Source organism: Thunnus albacares, chromosome 3 (assembly GCF_914725855.1).
Source record: "Thunnus albacares chromosome 3, fThuAlb1.1, whole genome shotgun sequence".
Classification (NCBI taxonomy): Eukaryota; Metazoa; Chordata; class Actinopteri; order Scombriformes; family Scombridae; genus Thunnus; species Thunnus albacares.
In genome coordinates, this window is record NC_058108.1 from 4,883,178 (window position 1) to 4,904,417 (window position 21,240).

The 21,240-nt window shown below is 39.8% G+C and overlaps 1 long non-coding RNA gene across 2 annotated transcripts; it reads left to right on the forward strand.

Moving 5' to 3' along the window:
* The first annotated feature begins 918 nt into the window (after window positions 1–918).
* LOC122979000 lies at window positions 919–4,032 on the forward strand. 2 transcript variants are annotated; one of them, XR_006402783.1, is made up of 4 exons: window positions 919–1,179; window positions 1,642–1,733; window positions 2,982–3,049; window positions 3,187–4,032. It is a non-coding gene; the product is annotated as an uncharacterized LOC122979000 (long non-coding RNA). The 2 variants fall into 2 exon arrangements; XR_006402782.1 differs by having other exon boundaries at window positions 2,982–4,032.
* The last annotated feature ends 17,208 nt before the right edge of the window (window positions 4,033–21,240 follow it).

The following is a 21,240-nucleotide window of genomic DNA, read 5'->3' on the forward strand; positions in this document are numbered from 1 at the left end:
TAGCTGTGAGTAATTCTCTCAAACTGTTGCTGGTGTTTTTCTTCACTTCTTTATCTTTTAACACCTTCTCTTCCTCTTCTCTTCACTCTTCACACAATCGTACACCCTGTTTCTCTTTCACTTGTCTCTGTCTCCGTGTCGTGCGGTGTGACTTGTCACTGTTCGTAGCCTCTGGAGAGGTGACGACTGCAAAGCTTTCGGAAGAAGGCTGCAGGGATCCATCCTCATGGTTTCACTTACCCTTGAATGTCTCTCCTCTCTTTTTATTGGTCCATCACCCTTCATCCACACAAAATGAAGCTGTGACAGTGAAGCACGATAACGGGCCATCATCTGTGTGTCTAACCAGTCTAGGAACCAGATCTAAGAGGTGTTTAGATGAGGATGCACAGCAGAAACTTTAGGTCTTTCCCGGAGAGGATATTTTAAATTGAAAAATACAGGTGTAACTAATAACATTAATTATGGCTAGTTAGGTGTTCTAGTTTCAGGGTTTTGCTGGTGTGCATACTGGTTCACTAGGATCTACTGGGACACTTAAATGAAACTGAGGCATCAGTCATGATGCACACACAGGAGCTGTGTCTCTACTGTTGAAAGAGTAGTAAACTGAGATTTTAAGACTTTATGAATCCTCATGTTGCACCATCATTGACAGATGTGGTCTAATGATGATTTATATGTCTCTCAAAGCATTGCATTGTGGGATTTTCAGCATGAAGTTGCGTAAATGTCACGTACACTACATTTTCTGTTGCATGGTGGGAATTTTTGAAGGCGCTATATATAATGTATAATGCATAACATTAGCCCTTATTGTTTGCACTCTCAAATATCTGGCAGAAAGTAAATAGCTTGAATTCAAACTGTTCATTTTCATTTCAAAGCTGCTCTATTATTTATTATGTAAGTTTAAAAGCTGGAGCTTAAAGGACAATTCCAACTGTGTTTTTTCCTGGGTTGTTCAAATGGAAACGCCCACTCAGTTAGCAAAAAGTAGTGACATTGGTTAGAGTGCAAAGCTAGCAACTAGCAACTAGTGAGCATTTAGCAGCTAACAAGCCAGATATTTCCCTCAGGAGTTGGTGGACACCAAAAGCAGAACTAAAAGACAGTGAATATTGCAGTGACGCCACTTTAAATTAATGTTAATTTTGCTCCATACCTGCTGTAGATACTGTAGGTACCTGTTTGCTAACACATTAGCCAACTTTAAAGGTGATGAAATGTCAATATTTTTGAGCTGACTTTACCACTGCTGCAAGCTGGCATTTCATCATGTTTGTACTTACCAACCTTTTTGTATTGCTGCTTCCTATGTGTCATCTCTTTAACGTTCTTCACAATCAAGTTGCCACAGACGCACTCATAGAACTGGAGTTACATCCAAGTAACGTCTGTTAATGCAATTTGTGCATTTTCATTTAACCTTCATCTACCCGTGAAGTCTCCTGAGATAGATTTTCTCTGTAACTTGCCAAAATGTCTGTCCTGTCTGTCTCTGTTCACATCTCCTTTGTGTGTAACTTTCAATGTGGGGATATCCTCTCACACATAGTTCAAGTTCTCTATAATAATACAAATCCAACTTCCTGTCTTTCTCTGTATGTGCGCGGCTTTTGTGTGTGTGCACTTTTTAAGTGTGCAGGAGTGGGATTGCTGAGGTGGAGGAAAGTCGGCAGGTAGAGGGGACTGAGCCAGTTGCAGCAGCTGCCCTGGAGATGTCTCAGATGGTAATCATCCACACTCATATTGTTGACTCAGACATTCAGGGCTTGGCCGGTGATGTCTGCAACCACAACTGTTTGGAGAGTGAACAGCAATCTCTCAAACACATCACATCGCTATTATTCCATCATGAAAGAACACGTAGGATATGTCTATAAAATTACAAGTAAAAGACAGCACAAATATAAATGAAATGATGGTACTTTTACAAAATATGGATGGATTCTTTACATCACTTTGTCTGTTCAGACATGGTGATTAATTTCTGCTAAATACCCCATTCATCTTCTGTTTATTTTCAACAGTAGAGAGGTTTTTTTTGAATGACCCATGTATATTAAATTGAACAAATGTCGACCTTCTGAACATGCAAACCTGGGGCAGCAACAGTGCGGCCTCGTCACACCTGGTTAAATGCTGAGACTGATTCACCGGTAGTGCACCTGGTCTGTTTTTATGAAAGCAGATTTATGAATGTAGCTCTGTGTTTGCGATACAAAGAGTGAGCGCACAATGGTCTGATTACATTGCATCATGGAAAGTCAGCAGCACATCTCTCCCTGTGGGAGGGGGTGAGGGGGGTGGGGTTGTTGAATCATGCAATTTGATGGCTAGAAAATATATTATTTATGCAATAAAATGAATGATAGGACCAGATTAATCTTGGCTGGTTTTCTGTCAACAGGTTGAAGCTCAAGTTTACTTTTATGTAGTGCGTATACTAAAAAAAATAACTAAGAATATTTTGTTGCAGCTCTGAGCTATTTGTGTTTCAGTTATGTCTTACAGGGTGTAGCTAACACGCAATCGGACTGAGGTGGGAAGTTTGAGGTGTGATCTGTGCAGAATTTTTTAGTTAACTCCCACGTAAAAACATGCTACTTTTATGCATGGGTTCTGTTCAGACATAAAGTGCTAATAAATGCAAATAAACTGCAGTGATGTACTGACCTACAAGCAACAGCATGCCTTTCCCTTTGTGTGTGCACTGAAACCTGAGTCAGCTAAAGTGTGATTATTACTATCTGGCCATTCAGATAGTTTCAGTCTTTAGTCCTGAAGTTTTCGCCTCAGAAATGTGCAGAGCCACCTCGATACAACTGAGCTAAATTAAATTTTTGTTTGTGCTTCTCAAAGCTCCGAAAATCACATTTGGAAAAAAATTCAATACCGACGTGTGAAGGCAAATAAAATCAACATTATCTGCATGGCAAGATGTCACTAAAATGTGTTTTTTGTTTGTTCCACTGCAGAACCAGCCCTTTAAATGTGACCTACATGCAGTTCTGTACATCATTAGATCAAGCTGCCATTACGAGAGGTGATGTTGCAGGTCTCATTCTGTGCCAAACCGCTTTGTCAGTTGCATCTTTCTTCACACACAGAGGAAGTTACAAGAATTCACCTGCTGTGGTGGCACCTTTTAAAAGTTTTTTCATCCACCATTGTCTCCCACAGCCCCTGTCAGTGAAGGTGTCTGCCTTTATCAGCTTTATCACAGCTCCCACCTCAATTACTGCATCTCCACAGCAGATGAACTGGTATGCAGATTGAGATGACGCTCATATAAGGATAATGACTAACTCCTCTTCTTCTTTGCCCTTAATCCTCTTGGATTGGCTATAATACTGGTGCGCGAGAGCGGTAATTGCTACGTCAACACCACCAGCAGCACTGCCCCCCTCCTTTCTTACAGTAGAGGATGATAAAGTGTGAGTGTGTTGTATTTATATGTACAATATTTGTGTGTGTGCAGGTGTATGTAATAGCTAGTTTGTAGCTGTTTTCTAAAAAATAGAGCTCATGCTTACAGTATATGTATTTTTGCAGCTGTGCTTGCTTGTGTGTTTGAGAGCAAGTTCAAATGAGACTGTACGTATCCTCCAACCGAGCCATGCTGCCCTCAACAACAACAACAACAACAACAACATGGGTAAAGCTGCCACCAGTCCAATTAAACGTGAGACTTTGACAGTGTAAGATCTGGTACGCCTGACACCCAGCGTCATTCACACCTTATCATATCACACACAGCCACTAATGAGAACTCGCCAGGGTGACGGTGTCCATGATGATGAAGGAGTCACGTTTTTTCGCCTGCTCTATCTGCCTCTGATCTGCAGTGGTCTGCTCTCTGTCCCTGCTGATCTGTGTGGTGCTTTGTGGCTCCCTGGATGTGGTCAACAGGAAATGAGGAGGGGTGAATCACACTGGGAACACTGCCGTGTCATCACCACATGTCTTAATAAAGCCTTTGTCTCAAGATTTGATGTGTTTTCTATGAAGTCTCCACCAGTACATATTAAACACTGTGGCTGGAGGAGAGACTTCTCATTATCTTTTTATGTTAGTTTGGTCAAAAACAAGAACTTGGTAATAAAGTGAAATGTGCATGTGTTATCATTATAGTACATGCTTACCATACATAAGAGGGCATTTAATGTCATATTTAACAGTAATATGTCATCATTCTGCAAAGACTAGAAAACAAGTTCACAAATTTTCAAGCCTGTCTTAAAACAACAGTCAGATACCCGAATGGACATTGACACATGTTTCTCTTGCTGTAATCATTCTTCCTGTTCATACTGACTGTTAGAAGATCAACTCCAAATATGCTTACAACGTAAGTGATGGGGGACAAACTCCACAGCCCTCCATCTGTGCAAAAATGTATTTAAAAGATAATTTGAAGCAAATATGAGGCTTCAGTTTTCCAAATTAGTCAAATCAAGTCAATATCTTTTTAGTCTTTTGGTATGATCCTTCCACTGCAGCTGAACAGGAAAACACTGTCAGAGGAAACACGCTACTTACTAAAAAGACTAACTGTGGAAAGACATCCGTTTGACTGACTCAGATGGCTGAAGCATCATTTTATCTTCAGATAAACTTTTAAATCCATTTTTGCTCAAAACAAGGGCTGTGAATTTTGTCCCCCATCACTTACATTGTAAAAACATTTAGAGTTGATCCTCTAACGGTCAGCATGAACATGAGGAATGATTATGGCAAGAAAAAACGTGTCAATGTTCATTTGGGCACCTGACTGTTGTTTTAACACAGACTTGAAAAATTGGGAATCCGTCCTTTAATGAGACTTCAACAGGATTCATGGAAATGGCAAAATGTATCCGTCTGTACATTTGGCCGTCACAACACCTCAGAGCAATAGATTTCACATTCAAAGTCACCTCTTTGTATCATCAAAATGTGAAGCATTAACTAATGATACCACCGAGGGTCATATTCAGATTGAACTTTCATATCATTCATGTGTGTGTGAAGTGAACACATTAGCAAGAGAAATGCTTCGGTGTAGATACTGAATATTGTGCTTTCAGCTTTCCATTGTTCACAGTAATACATAATTTACATGATGGAAATAGACCGAAACCAAAACTATACGTGACTAGTGTCACGTATTTCAATCATGCTTCAGAATGAAACAAAATATCATGTGAAAACCAGAATCATGACTACAACACAGCTCATAATTTTCAACAGCTTTCACGTTGGTTACAAGTAATAAAACCAAATCAATCTGACCAAATGAGCCAGTAAGGAATCAGTGACTATCTGTTCCCCTTCCAACCCCCACGTCAGGCACACTGACTGGGATGAAACCCGACACAACATTTTGCAAGGAGAACAGAAGACATACAAAAGTGAAATGGTGTTTGTAGCTCAGTGGATGAAAAGTTGTGATCTTGGAGGGTCAGCTGAGTGGGTCACATCCTGTTACATCAAGCCAATTTTAGGGTTGGTGGGTTACCCTGCTTATTCAAGTGTTTTGACAACTAAGCAAGTAAGTAACTTTATTTATATAGCACCTTTCAAAAACAGAGACGTCACAAAGCGTTTCACAGAGGAAATAAAGCACGAGTATGAGTCACCACTTGATTATATATTAACGCTTCTTCTTAGTGTGAGCTGCTTCTCTCTCATCTTCTGCCTTCTTTGCTCTGCTTGTGCCTGCAGAGTCTCTTTTTCTTCCTCCATCTGTCTCACTCTCTTGTTTTCTTTGTATGTTTGTGCCCAAAGGCTCCTGTCTCTTTCTGTGTGTGTGTGTGTGTGTGTGTGTGTTTGTGCCTGCAGGCCTCTGTGTGTTTCATGTGTCATGACTCAAGTGTGAGATGGAGAGCAGCCCATTATGACTTATTTCACATCACCAGATAGACCTTTCAAGACTGGCATGACATTAATCGTAAATGTAAAGTTTTACAGTCTTTATTCTGTATTATTCTAAAATGGTCCCATTTGAATCATATTTGCAGCCCTCATTCTCTATCCTGATTTGGCTCTGGGCAGAAACAATATCCTTTTGAATTTAATTTTAAATTTGCTTTTTTGTCTAGTTTAAAGAAAATATTTATAACCTGTTGAAACATTGATTTATCCAGTGTGCTCTGCAGTCCACCTTCCTCCAACACACACACACACACACACACACACACACACAAACACGATCGTCATGCTGCCTGACGTCAATAATCAGTTAAGACATATTTTAAGGCGACCAGTCGCAGACAAAATGCCTCTGGAATGAAATGAAGAGGTGGGGCTTTGGCGCCTTGCTGGACTTGTCATTACACTTGTTATACTGTGACGCCAGCAGGCAGGTGTCCTACAGTGATGTCACTGATGACTTTGTGTCAGGCAGACAAAGAGAGAGGTTGTGTTGTTTGATGCCGGATGCAGCCGCTAGTGGTTTGTGTTACGCTTTGACATCTTTGAAGTGTTTTCTATAAAGAGAAGAATATTTCTAGCATGGAAATCAGCCTTTTATGAGAATACTTTTGTTCATTTAATCGTTAATCATCAAACATTTAATATTTAATTTAATGCCAAGTCGTAACCTTTGACCTTGAATCTTCTGAGAAGTTTTTGCCTTCTTCTGTTTACCTCTGAAGGAAGATTCAAGATTCCTTTATAGTTATATCCCATTACACAAGTATAAGAGAGTAAAAGCAACAATAGCAATACAATAACAATAGCAGTAGCAGAAAAAATAGAACTACAAATACAATACAATAAGAATATCAATAATATAAATAATGTATGGTGTGTGTAAGCCTTGAGGCTGAGGTACTACTTGCCAGACAGCAGCAGCTGAAACACTCTGTGGTTGGGATGGTTGGGTCGGTCGGGGTCTTTGATAATCCTGCTGGCTTTACTGACACACCGTTCGTCGTAAACGGCCTGGATCTCACTAAATGTTTGATAGCCCGATATTCTAGTTGTAAATCCTCGGCTAATGAAGTGAGATTCTCTCACATTTTAGAAATGGATCACAGTAATTAGGAGAACTAATTAGTCTAATTAGTATTAAATTGCTGCCCACATCACCAACTTGTTTAGCAGTTCAAATAGGTCCGGTGCTATGCTTACTGACAGCTGCTTCCCCTGGTTTAGCACCCGCTTAGCATATTAGCTACTTAGATACCTAGCTACACACATGAAAAATAACAGAAATAGCAACAAGTGTGCATCAAAGCTGTACAGGTTATTGTAACTAAGCGCTTAAATTGACATAATTATTGTTGCTACTGATTGGTTAGAGCAAAACAAAACAAAAATAAAACCCCTCCCAAACAGAGGTTGGCTAACATGAACACCATGTCAGGCTACATAAGTGAAACAAAACAAGATGGCAATTCAGTCTGATTATCAAACTAAGAAATAATTCTTAAACCCCCAAAAATGTATAGAGTAAAGCATTCAAAGGTTGTTCTTTTTTTCTCTTATACTGTATCGCTGGGTTTAAGGTGCCATGTGTTGATATGTTTCCTTGATATGTCTTCCCAGACATCTCGACACATGTTTGTTTACAGCACATTCCCGTCAAGTTACTTTACCAGCCAATTACTATGGCATGTAATTGCACAACCGGTGTGTTGTTTGTGTGAGTGACGTATCTTGTGCAATGAATGAACACACTTTACATAACAGCAATAATTCAGTCTATTTTAATCTTTTTCATCTAATTTTTTTCAGTTTACGGCAGGTTCAACCACAAAATGACTTTTCTCTTACGTTTCCATGATTATTAAGAAAAATAATACACAAGATACAGCGTATTGGTTTCACAATTTGTAAAAGATCATATCTAGAGAAGCCGCCAAGGCTCCTCCTGAACCGAGTGGTGTCTGTTGTGATGTGCGTCATCCAAGAACCTTCTGAAGACTCACGCAGTTCATGTATTGACAGAGGCAGGAATCACACCCATATGTGTGCGCACGCACACACACACACACACAAACATACAAACACACACCCTCCTGCTTTCATGTCTCAGTATCTCCTTCACACGTTTTTTCATGCCCATATATGCAGGCTCTTTTTCCTTCCCGCTCTCTTACTCATTCTCTCACATATGCACACACATACATGCATACGGATGTAATGGTGCATAAAATTCACGGTTCAGTATGTACCTCAGTTTTGGGGTCATGGTTCGGTACAATTTCAGTACAGCAGAAAAAAAAGAAAGGAAGAAAATAACATTTTGATCCTTTATTTTCAAAAATGTAAACAACCAACAACGGCTCATTGGCTGTAACTATAACTGAAACACTTTAGTTATGTAGCAGTGAAAAAGGAAAACAACCTTTCTGTTTCCTGCAAGGAGTCAGGACACCTGCTGGCAGCTGTTTTATGTTGATTTATGGTCAAACTGTATACAAAGTAGTTGAAACTAGCTCCACCTCCAGCAGCTACAACAGTAACATGCTGCTCTAACACTGATGCTTCACTATTAATAATCTAATGATGTCATATATAATAACATATCAGTCAGAGGGACCAAACCACCACTTTTACTGCAATACTTTTTAACTACAGTTTTTGCTCTCAGAACTGGTTCTTACAACGTGCTGTCTGACCACGTCAGAAATCAAATGTTTTTATTGTGGTTCTGAACAGTTTCACTCAAAGGCAGAGTGAAAAACCGACTGTCACAGAGAGGGGAGGGGGAGACGCGATATCGTTTCACTATGACAACAGAGCATATTTTAATATTTTAACAGTGTTACACTCGTTATGGGTCTCTCGTTTGTCACTTTGACGGCAGCAACACTACAGGTTAACCAGCATAGACTGTAAAAAGAAATGGACGTAGCCGCCGTGACATCACCTATTGGTTTGCGGGCTCCCTTTTGAAGCCCGAGTTTGCATTTTGACTGTTACCATCTTAGATTTTGGAGCTGCTAGCTGCTAGCTCGGTTGGCACGGTGCATTTACGGTCTATGGTTAACTGTGATAGTGCTAATGCTAATGTTAATTTTCACTAGCGAAAAACGAAAAAACTTTTTTAGGTGACTGCATGCACCAAACCATAATATCCGTACCGTGATGGTTCAGGATGAATGCACGTACCGTTACACGCCTATGTGTAACAGTCTTAACCACAGACAGAGCAGCGAGTATACTTAATGGTTTATGACTCAGCCATCAATGCTAAAGAGCAATATGTGACTGTGAATATAACCTCTCAACCTTCTCTTTGTCCAACTCACACCACCAACATAAAGCTGCCTTAAATGAAAATAGACCTCGAAGCAAGAAGTTCAGAAAAACACCACGCCCTTATCTCCCACTATGGGGCCTAACTTCCCTCACTCCCCCCCCCCCCCGTAAAGGCTCCTGGGAGGTTGTAAAGCAGTGGTGGTGATTATTGTGGCCTTTACCGGCATGCTCCAAGGAGAAGCTGAGATAACAAAACCATGTCCCTCCAGATTTGAGTCATCGAGAGGCATGAGGGAGAAGGTTGGTACCTCAGGACGTCAAGGAAAGTTGTCAGTGTTGCCGAAGACGGCACTGAACAGGAATGGCATCGGAATCAGAGGGTGTGTATCTGACGCACAATGACTAGGTGCTTTTGGTTATTGTTTGAGCACAGTTATAATTATGACCTATTATAGACATCTCACATGTGGACAGGTGTTTGTTTAACTTGGTTTTGTGAGCCTGGAGATGAAAAGAAGGAATATTTATGTAAAAGGTTTTGAAAATGTCATATATCACCACATGAAAACATTTAGATGTTCTAGGGCATTTCTGTCTTAAATCAATAGCGTACAGCCAAGGAGTGGAAAGGACATGTGGGGAGAGAGAGAGAGGAGGAAAACATACAACAAAGGTTTCTGGTTGACACGAGGGTATGTAGTATGCATCTTAGCCTCCTAAGCCAACACAATGTCCCCGGGTCATTTTAGTTAGTTTGCTTTAACAAATTTGATTTTTGTATAAAGTTGTCTCGATTTAAACTATAACATTGACAATGACAAATAGCATTCATGGTAGGTCAACCTGATAAGATGACACAAATAGGTCAATAGGTAGACAATAGGTATCAAGTATTTGAACATAAAATGATGCTATATATGTGTTGATAGTTAAAACAAGGAACAAGATTTCTGACTGACTGATGAAAAAAAAAATGTTGCACCTCTCATGAAGGCGACTAACACTCACTCACACAAATAATACTCACATTCCTGAAAACGTGTAATGAGGCTTAAATGTTGACACTGGGTCTCATGATCTTTTGCAAAACAACATGTGCAGACTCAGGGAAGTATCATGTGACACATGACAAATCAAGTTTACCAAAAAACACAAACACAGGTGATTCACGAGGAAGGCATGCGCATATACAACTCCAGGGACGTATCCAGGTGAGTATGCAAACAAGGGGTGTGTCCAAAGAGTAACTCACCTTTGACACCTTTTACTCTTGTGTGTCAGGAAACTTGATTTGATGAAGTCTTGTGACTGAAAAGTCATCAACAAAGTATTCAGGTTTCATCTTTTCCTTTAGTGTACATCTAAGAATAAATGAATATTATGAAACATGGAATATGCGCATGTTTACAAGATTACTGTAAATGGCAGAACTATGACAAATACAAACCTAAAGATACTGATGTATAAATAATAATGAATGGTTTATTGGAATAGTCATGTAGTAACATGGTTATTTGTAGGAGTCATATTGATGGCGCAGAGCTGAGTCAGATCTCGGCCTCGCCTCTGAGCAGCACACCCTGTGTTGTTAATGAAATTGTCATCGTTCCTGCCTGCAGGGAATGAAAGTAAATGTCTCATGTGAAAGTAACCTGAATACATAGTTTAGTCCTCATTAAACTGGGGATGTTTGCCGAGCACAGTACTTTTTTGTCACCTTTTTGGCTATGAAATGACCAGGAAATAACTTTATAAAGCATTATGTGACAATTGTTATAAGGAATTTTGGGATATACATAGTTTAAATACAAGCATTAACTTCTTGCACTTTCTTTTTCAATTCAACTCAAAGCAATTACACACAGAAAAAAACTATAAAAATACAAATATGACAACGTGAGAAGTTGAAAAACACAAGGATTAGCGGCAGCAACAATATCCAACACCACAAAGGCACATACTATGTCATTTTTAGACAGTCTCTCCAGAAAGGCATTCATGGTGTTGAACATGGTGTTGAGCCTCTGTCCAAAGGTAACAAAACCTTCTTACCAGCCCCTCTAAAGCTCACCAGTTAACACGTTACATTTCATATGTTTAACCCATGCAAAAAAATGAAGGGTAAAAAAAGTCAGACGGTCAGACAATCAGTTTTATTGCCACATTATGTCTTGGTTAGGAACAGTGATAAGATAAGCTAAGTGGCTGTTAGCTACATATTTACCAGATGAATATGATAGAAGTTTTGATTTTATTATCTCACTCAAGTAAGTGAAAACGCATGTTGAACTATTGCTTTAAGGTCAGGGTGAGTTTGAGGTCATGGTGAAGCAACCAAAACCCAGAAAAGTGGCAGAAGATAAGTGGAGAAACGAAAGGACGGGACTCGAAGGTGCTTTCCACCTCGCTGTATCACTTTCGACCTTTGATCTGTCTTATTCACCTGTTTTCTGCCACAGTTTAACCACATCCTCTGTTTCTGTTGTCCACTCTGCTGTTAAATCCACGTTAATCTTCCAACTACAACCACAAATATAAAAACCATTTCCACTGGTGGGTCAACCAGCACGCCAACCATCTCTAACTCTAATCAGCACTTCCTCCCAGACGGGATCCCATTTGCTACTGTATATCAGCCTCGTCATCATCATCCTCACTGACACTAATCATTATTATCATCATCCTCTCAGATCACACCTAGGTTAACAGCCAGGTCGGCTGCGTGCGCACGCAGATCGCCGTCCTCCCGCTCGGCGGCTCTGCGTGACGTGTGTTGAGCTCTTGGCTCTGGGCTGAGGCATGCTGGGAGGAAGCAGAAGCCAGAGAAGTGGAGGAACAGATTGGGCAAGATTACTCACTGTTGTCTAACTCTGAGGCAGGGCTGTTTGTGCAGGATGTTGTTGGGTAAACAAGGGGAATCAGGGGCCTAGAGTGTTAGGCCCAGATACCCCCCACCCCGTCTGTTTCCTTCCCCCCAGGATCCAGACAGTTTGACAGGGAGTGTTCACCACAGGGTGAGAGATGCGAATCGAGTCATAAGCAGAAAGAAACAAGACAAACTTTTATGTACATTTCAGCTTGCACTGTTCTCCAGAACACTTTACAGTAACTCGACATAACTGTAAAATCAGTTTTAACTGTAGAATAAGATTTCACACAGAGGTATGTAGGCAAGTATTAACAACATTTTTCTCCTTCATTTCTCTTTTATTAAATTAATACTGTAGGAAGGCAGAGACTAAAACACCTGTGTGTTTAAGTAGTGAGTGTCAGCCTTAACTATTTGTGAATTCTATGAATCTTTGTTTCTGGATGATGGCACCCAAAGGACTTCAATAGATGTAATATAAAGTCAATGTGAAGAGCCTGGTGCTTCCTTCATTTTTCCGTCATTTTCAAGATTACCGTAAATGCTGTAAAACATTAGCACCCAAAATAACAGATGTATTTAGTGCACATATCAAATCGTCTTGCCTTATCTGGGCAATTTCAAAACAACTTTCAAACCAGGAAGTAAAAATTGTTTTCAACAGCAAATACATTGTAAAAGAAACTTAATGCTGCTTTGTTCTAAACATAATATAATATACTGTAACGTAAGTCTCAGAATGTCCATATTGAACGTTTCTGTAAAGAATTCACTGACAAATTATTCAATATGTTTTCCCTACAATATCTATTTATGGCAACTGAAGTATGATCAACGTTTTTATGGTTACATGAAGGCAACTGGTTATGGGAAAGGTTTAAAATGTTTACGGTCGAACGAGAAAGGTTGTGTTAGATTTTTCAATATTTAATTGAAACCACAATCCTTTCCAACCTTAACCAAAGTGTTATTGTAACCCAAACCTTACCACATGCAAGACGGTTGACACAAACCCAAACCTGTCTGGTGTCACAGTCCTGTGCTTTGTACACCACCATCCACCTTGACCACCTCCCTACTAACAAACTTACTGTGTGGTAAGACAGTAAATATGTTTCCTCAAATCCATTTACCAGCATATATACATATATATGATATATATCACTTTTAGGAGACAGAATAACTTTATGAAGCATTGAAAATCATTAAAACAGCTTTTTTATAATTATTGTTTAATTCCAGAAGTTTCAGATTCAAACAATTTAGCAGAAGTGGTTTCAGCTGTTTCAGCATGTTGCCATGGCTACACAGGATATAAATGTTGAGGCCTGGGCATTAACACAGTGATGAACTTGAACTGAACTACATGTGCATTAAAGGAGCCTCCACCAAGACCAGAACACGTGACAGAAAATAATGATTTGTAGTTTGGAATATTGATAACAAGTTATGTAGCCAGTTGTTGGTGGTTTCACTGTGGGAAAAACTCAGCAAAAGTACAATGACTGTTAACAAGCACAGGTCATGTGATGTTTAATATTTGTTCAAGGCTGCATCACTCATTCAGAAACTCTAACACAGACCCGTGTGACTACCTATGACTTTTTGGTCTCCATTGTTAGAATTTGCATATTAAAATAATTTTAACAGTCTACTGCGACTGAGCAAGAGTGCAATAGGAAGTGACACTACTTCCAATGAAACAGGATCCGCCACAGGAAACTAGTCTTTCCTGGTCATCGAACGACATATTTGTCTTTCACTGTAAGAGAAGAAAACGTGGGTGTAATACCAACAAAAGGCTGACAGATATTCCGGGAACATAAAGCAACAAACTCATGTATGCAATACATACAGTGATGTGCATAGCCTTTCTTGTTCATTTCCTAATCAGACTAGTTTCCTGTGTACACACCCCATCCTCACGCACACAAACAGAAGTTTTGTTGCCACAAACACCACAGTTTCAGTTGTGGTATGAACGAAGCATTCCCTCTTCAGAAACACCATTCATGCTGACAGGCCTCTGAGCCTGACATGATGACTCAAATACACCCTGTGGTGGTGAGATTCATCTGACCACATCCACTTAAACACATGTGCAGCAGCTTCTGTATCTCTTTCACTTTGACTTTATGTCCTCAGAAAAACCTACTTGAAACACTGACACATGAAAACACTTTATTTACCTTTGGCTTAACTTGATCTCATGTGACTCTAGGGATTTTCCTTTTAAACAACTGTCATGTATAAAGTGCATCTAATGATCTTCCTAAAGAATTCTCTTTCAACATCAACTGAGCATTTAACCTACGGTTACACACATTGTAGCAGGTCAGGCTAAAAGCTGAAGGCCCTTTGCAGTAGGAGTATTTTTGTCAATATGAAGTTGAAAAGCATAAGCAAAACCTTCCCTAAAATAAATGAAAGTCACTATAACATGCCAGTCATCCATGCATTCGGCTGCATATCTGCAAAGTTCACCACACAGCCTCAAACCTCCTGACAAAAGCGGGTCCATTTCCTGTTGCAGAGGAAATACATGGCTCGTTCTTTGTCATTTGCCCAACTGGGGACAGGAAGACTATGGGGGCCAACAGGAAACTGTTTCCTTCGGCATGCCAAACATTGTCCAGTGCAATATTTGGACGACCTTTCTAATCAGTGCCATTAGTGCTGAATCTACAGTTTTGTTTAAACACATGTTAGATCCTGAACAATCCTGGTTCAAGCTAACATGGAGACAATCTTGTATGCATCTATTTTCAGTGTATGGTAACAGTCACCTAATATATAAAGAGAGAGATACAGCAATTTATTATCATGTAACTTTTCTTCAATTGAGAGGAAAGTAAGCTTTCTGGAGGGTTTAGCCACAATTTATGCTGGGAAGTATGCAAACTATGTTTATTTAGAACTTTTGAATGACTGAATTAAAAAATACATGCAATTTGTCCATCTAGGACGACACATATATACAAGTCATCCAATTTACACGACCAAATATATTGTTTGACCATGAATTCCAGAACGACAATTGTTTTTTTCTCTTCTGGTGCCTCTATCAGCAGTAAGCGGCAGGACATTGTCTGTCTGTTCTTTCCAAAACTGTTACACATCACTGTTAAAATGTAATGATGTTTTATTATCCGACATCTCTGTGGTTAAGTTCTGGTTAGGTTTAAGGAAAGATCATGGTTTGGGTTGACTTTTGTTAAGGTTAGGAAAACATGTGGTGCAGATTAAAATTACTTGGTGACCTTCATCGTCATGGCTACAATAATAACCACGGGGTTAAGGTTAGGGGACAATTGTAGTTACGGTTTTTAAAAAACTGTCCCGAGTCGCAGTTGGAAACAGGAAACGAACAGCGGTCTCCTTTGACAAAGTCCACTGTTGGGTTATAACGCCCGTGCACCTCACCTCCTCTGAATGAGGAAATTTGTCGACATATACATCATGGTTCTGTCCCAGTTTGGCTCTATGTCCCTCCACCAGTCCACCAGATGCCCTCAGGCGTTTTCCCTGTTTGCTGAACTGGACTGAGTGGGAGCAGGACAGATAAGACAGGTTGCAGATTATATTTAAGGACCACTTGAGATACTATTGCTTGTCATATTGACTCTCATAGTGCGAAAGTGAACTGAAACTCAGAGCAACAGTTGTCTTTCAGTCCAGTTTATGTGACACGCAGCCTTAATATGCAGACCACTGGTTCTTATTTATGTCAACAGCAATTTATGTTTCTAGTCTTTTTCATAAAGGTTCCTTGATTTGCAATGACTTGAGTACTCATTTAAGTTATATGTATGTAATTCTGAGACAGTTTGATGAATGAGGTTTGTGCACGGTTGTATTGTGGACTTTTATTTGGCTCATGGATTAAGTTTTGTTTTTGAAGCGTCCTCAGCCCAGAGCAGCTGTTGCCTTTTGTGTTTTTCCTTGTTTTCCTCAGCCCGCTCTTCCCTCCACACCTGCCCTGCATTCAGTCTCGTTAGCCCCGCCCCGCCCCCTGTGTCGTCCCCAGCCAATCAGCTCCCAGCCTGCCCTTTTGTCTTGCCACATGTTCCTTGCTGTTTCATCAGCTCAGTTTGTATTAAAATCCTGGTTTTCAGTCTTGTTAGATCCTTTGTTCAAACTGCTCTGTTTGTTCAGTTTTGTTCTGTCCGGTTCAGTTTTGCTACATGTTGTTTTTGGGTGACTGACATTACAACCTATTGTGTTGTTTTTCTTGGGAGGACAGTCTTGATTATGACAATGCTATGGTTAAGGTTTGACTGTAAATCTTTGATGTAAATTTACAGTGAAATCTGAAGAGTACTCTGCTGGATTAATGTCATACTGTAAACTGCAATGCAATCTGGGAAAAAAAACATGATTGTAGCACTTTAAGAGAATGTCATCATTTATAGAAATTTACTGTAAACTTAACAATACGACATAAACTTAACAGCTGAGCATCTTGGGAAGGTAGGATCTAAAATTTAAAAATTAACCGACGTAACAAGATCTTTTTATTTCCTTGTACAAGTTTGTTTTTGCAGCTTGCATTTTATTTTTGTCGATTTCAACTTTAGAGTACATCTGTCGGCCAGTTTCTGTTGCCACAAACACACAGCCGCGCTACAACCTGCTCAGCCATTTGTCACAGATTACCTGCATTGGGTAACACTGAGTCGCCATTTTTATTCTGCCTTAAAGCATCAAAATCTTAGGAAACGGCATACCATTATCCTCGTCAAGGAAGTAAAACAAACGATTGTTAGTCTTTCTCCAGTTGAATTTTCTGCCATGAACAGCGTTATAACAAAGCTGTTATAGCTCTAGCTAGCTAAAATTAGCACATGTCAGCATTTTGTCTCAGTTTATGTAAACCTTAAAACAACACTGTTGCTATGGCTGCAAGATATTTTAACTATACTAATGTAGTGAGGTAATAAGTCTAACCTGGTGCTTGGTGTTTTCCACGTTGGCAAAAAGTACCATACAAGGCTTTACTAGAACCTAATCTAATCTGTAATCTTTTTCTCAGGTCCAATGACACAGATAAACCAGCGATGGAGGATGAGCATAGAAAAAGAAGTGCTGTGTGAAAGAAAGTCCTTTGTGCTTGTGCTTGCCGTAGTCTTCTCCTCCTCCTCCTTCAATTTCAACCTTCAGTATCAACATGATGCAGCGTGCATGCTGGAATTCATTCAGACGTAGGAGCTTTTTCACACATACTCTACCACACAGCTTGACTTTCCTTCACACATCACCATTGTCCAGTAACCTAGTGATAACCGCTGCTGCCTCTGACACCAGAACAGCAACTACAAACTTAACCACTGCCTCTATTAATATTGTTATGGCTGATTTTTCGTTTCCGTCACATTCTTCCTTTTAACTTGATCATTGGTGTGAAATGATGCATACCTGCTTAGTGAAATGTGACGATCATACGGTTCAATATTCTGCACCACTACTTTGTACTGAAAGAAGAATATTTTTGTTGTTCTACATTTTTTTTTTAGATCTATTAATACTGAGAGGAGCACAAAAGCAAACCATGAGAAGGTGCAGAGCAAGAAGAGCAGGATGATGGTCAAAAAGAGGATCAGTGAATCCACATGTCTGGACACAAGTGGTACTTTGTCTGATCTTTCATTCACACCCACCCACCCACACACACACACACACCCAGTCACTCATTCAAATATGCATTCAATATCTCACTTACTCACTTTCTCAGTCACTAAAACCACAGTGTCTTTTCTTATTCGAACTGTTGGAACTCATGTTCTTCAGAAACAGTTGTATAATTGTTTTGTGTTCACTTTACACTCACGCAAAATAGACTGTTGCTGTTCTGCAGCAGGTTAATTAAAAGCAGTTTCCTTTCCTTTCTCACAAAAACAAAATAGTCAGAATGAGATACCAAACATTGTATGCACTGTATGCATTTCAGATATTTTTTAAGATCTTCATTTCAATAATACACAACTATTACCAATATATTTAAAAACAAGGTATTTTTGACTGCAAATATTAAATGTAATTTCAGTTTTCAGATTAGCTGATTTTACAGAATTACAGAAAGATATTTTACAGTGTAATGTGAGTATAAAGTGTGAATTACTTATATTAAACTATGACCAAAAACCTCTGTCAGACTGTTGAACCAGACCACCAGAGTTGCTAATCTGTTATCTTCACATACACTCAGTTCCTGTTTTTGCTCCTACATTATCTCATGGAGGAATTTAATCAAATTAATAATTAAATTCCATTTCAGAGTTCATGCTCATTTCATGGGAATTTCACAAGTCGTTTACCGTAATTCGCTGGTCAGAAATTATAAGAATTCTTTCAAGGTCAAACTTTTTTTTTACCTCAAATCTTACAACATTTTTGATGACCAAAGCAGTTGTGAAAACAGAAGTGTGGTAAAATATAACAGTTACATAAATTATCCTCAACGGTCATCCTCTCCCTTTTTAAAAGTTGACAGACATGTTTGCATCTGTTTTCTCTTCAGGGGAATTCACCGCACAAACAGGAAGTACCACCTCGTTTTACAAGGAAAGGAAAGCAGCGTAGACCGCAGTATTGTTCAAGTACACAGGAACTGAGTGATGTCAGTTTTCTGTCATGTCACGATGGTAATTATCTAAGTAATGTAATGAATAGTTAATATACATTGTAGTTTTTATTGGGTTTATTTATTAATTTATTGTTGCTGGCATTCAGTTTTTAGTTTGAGTTTACCCTTTAGTCAGTTTCAAGGTTGAAGGAAGCAGATATTCAGAAAGCAGTTTGTATGTCCCTCCACAGTATAAACTGTGTACTGTGTATAAACAATACTGTGTACTTTGAATGATACACCATACAATTATAATTTCATTACCATTTCTAAGTTAAATTAAAGAGGTTGTATGATTATGTTACAGTGATGTCATCAGGGGGTCATTTCAACTTTTTAACAAAAGCCTGTGTTACAAATTGAGGTTGTGGACTTCAAAGACGTGACCTTTACCATGTTCGGGTGGAGGAGTCTAACAGAAAAAAAACAGTTGGGTTGCATTATGGGAAATGTATGATCTGGTCTTTTTGGGGTCTAACAGTCAGAATATTTTTACCTCTGCTGCGTTAAGTTTAACAATCCTGGATCATGATCTGATCACTGGAGTTCCCCTTTAAAATGTATCTCGCGATGCAGAATAAAAAGACTTGACAGTCATCTGACTTTACACGAATTAATCAAAACCAAGTCAGAACATTTCCACAAAACCCTCCCAACTCATCACATATCGAAGCTCGGTCAGGACCCCGTGGCGTCACTTTACCAGGTAACCCTTTAGCGTCATTTTTTAACGTGCAGGGTAATCCGATAGACTTCTGTTGAGCTCCCACAACATCTGAAATAGACGCCATGAGACCGATGACGTCTAAATAAGGTGACAAATTTCAGCCTGGTCGCCAGAATAAAATGTTGGCAGCAAACCACAGATACGTTGAATATGTACATTTCTACACCTGTAATACGGAGCATATTAATATTTCAACAATATCATATCATCATATCAAGATTTCTGAAGTGACATACTTCACATGACATCTATATAAGCTGACTTACTACCTTAGTAGGAGGTGGAGGGGTCGGTGGGTGGCTTGCAATGTTTTTGGCAGGAAGTTGGAAATCAGCAAAGTCAGCAGAGAGCACAGTTCGACACCTTGCCGTTTTTATTTTATTTTTTATTTTAACCCAAACCATGATCTCTCCCTAACCCTAACCAAGTGTTTTTTGTGCCTAAACCTAACCAGACCTTAACCACTGCGTTGTCACACCATAAAATATACGTGATACTGCACGTTGAAAATGACACCAGGGCGTCCTGACCGAGCTTCGATATGTGACGAGTTGAGAGTGAGAACGTGTTGGAAATAACACCTCTAAAAATTCCTAGAAACTCCGGATCTCAAACAAGAAAAATTAAAAAAACGTAAACAGGTGCACTAAGAAGAAAACAACAGATGGCAACAAATAGTGCACATAACCACAAACTGTGAAAAGTGCAAACATATTTATGCTTCCTGTTTGTCTCTGGAAGTCCGCGTAGGGATGACAGTTTGAGACAAAGTTCTCATCACAGGTTTAATTTTAGTTCATGATGTTCACAGATGCTTAAACCAGATGTACCACATTAAGGAAGAACCACTTTAATCTTCTGCGTCTCATCCATTCGCACGCTGTTGCCACATTCTCACACAGCCCCTCCCCGTCGACACTGAAATCACACTAAAAACACAGCAATCAGCTCAGTGGAAGCTCAACGTGACCTCAGACAGTCATCACCGCTGAGGTCAGCAGCATCATTACCACACTGATGATGGCAGCTGCTGATAAGAGTATAAATGCGGACAGGCGGGCAGGCGGCGTGATGGTGACTCATTGGGTGATGCCCGACCCCTGCTGCCAGACAAAATGGATGCTAGCTAAAGGAAAAGCTGGATGTGTGTTTGCATGCAGTGAAGGAAGGAGAAGGTTGCTTACACGGGTGCAGTCACAGCAGAGAGAGATAGTCAATTAGCTTTTTGACATCAGGTAGAGTTGGCGAGGCACAAACGAGGCGGAGCGCACAGCAGGTGAAGTTGACTTGAGAGGGGGAAGCGAGAGGGGTCGTGAGTGAAGAGCGAAGGCTATTTGAGTTGGCATTTTTCAGGTTTTCAGCGGTGGGTGAAACAAAGTGTAAGTTGGGAGGATGAGTCAAGAGGAAAGGTAATTACCATCGAATGGAATCAAATAAGCTTTTAAGGCATCAGCTGTCGCTGAGCAAGAGTGTTGGTGGAGTGGGGGTGGTCACTGCTCTGTCTGACTCATTCATTTTGTTCATAAAGATCTTTCACCCGTGCGACTGTTTGTGTTTGTGGAGGATTTTTTCTTCTAATCGTCTCCTTCACATATTAGTCAACCTGAAATTCGCATTAGTCTTTTTGGGTGTGCGTGAGGGTATTTGTGAGTGGGTATGACGGTATGGTTCAACCTTGTCTCCTACAAAATACATCAATATACCTTAATGCTGCGTTAGCGTGTTATGTTCAATAGTAACCATCAGTTCCAAAACAGGAAGTAGTGTGACGTTCATATATTGCAGAGAAAAATAACGGTGGGAAGGTTCAGGAGGTGGATTCCTCTA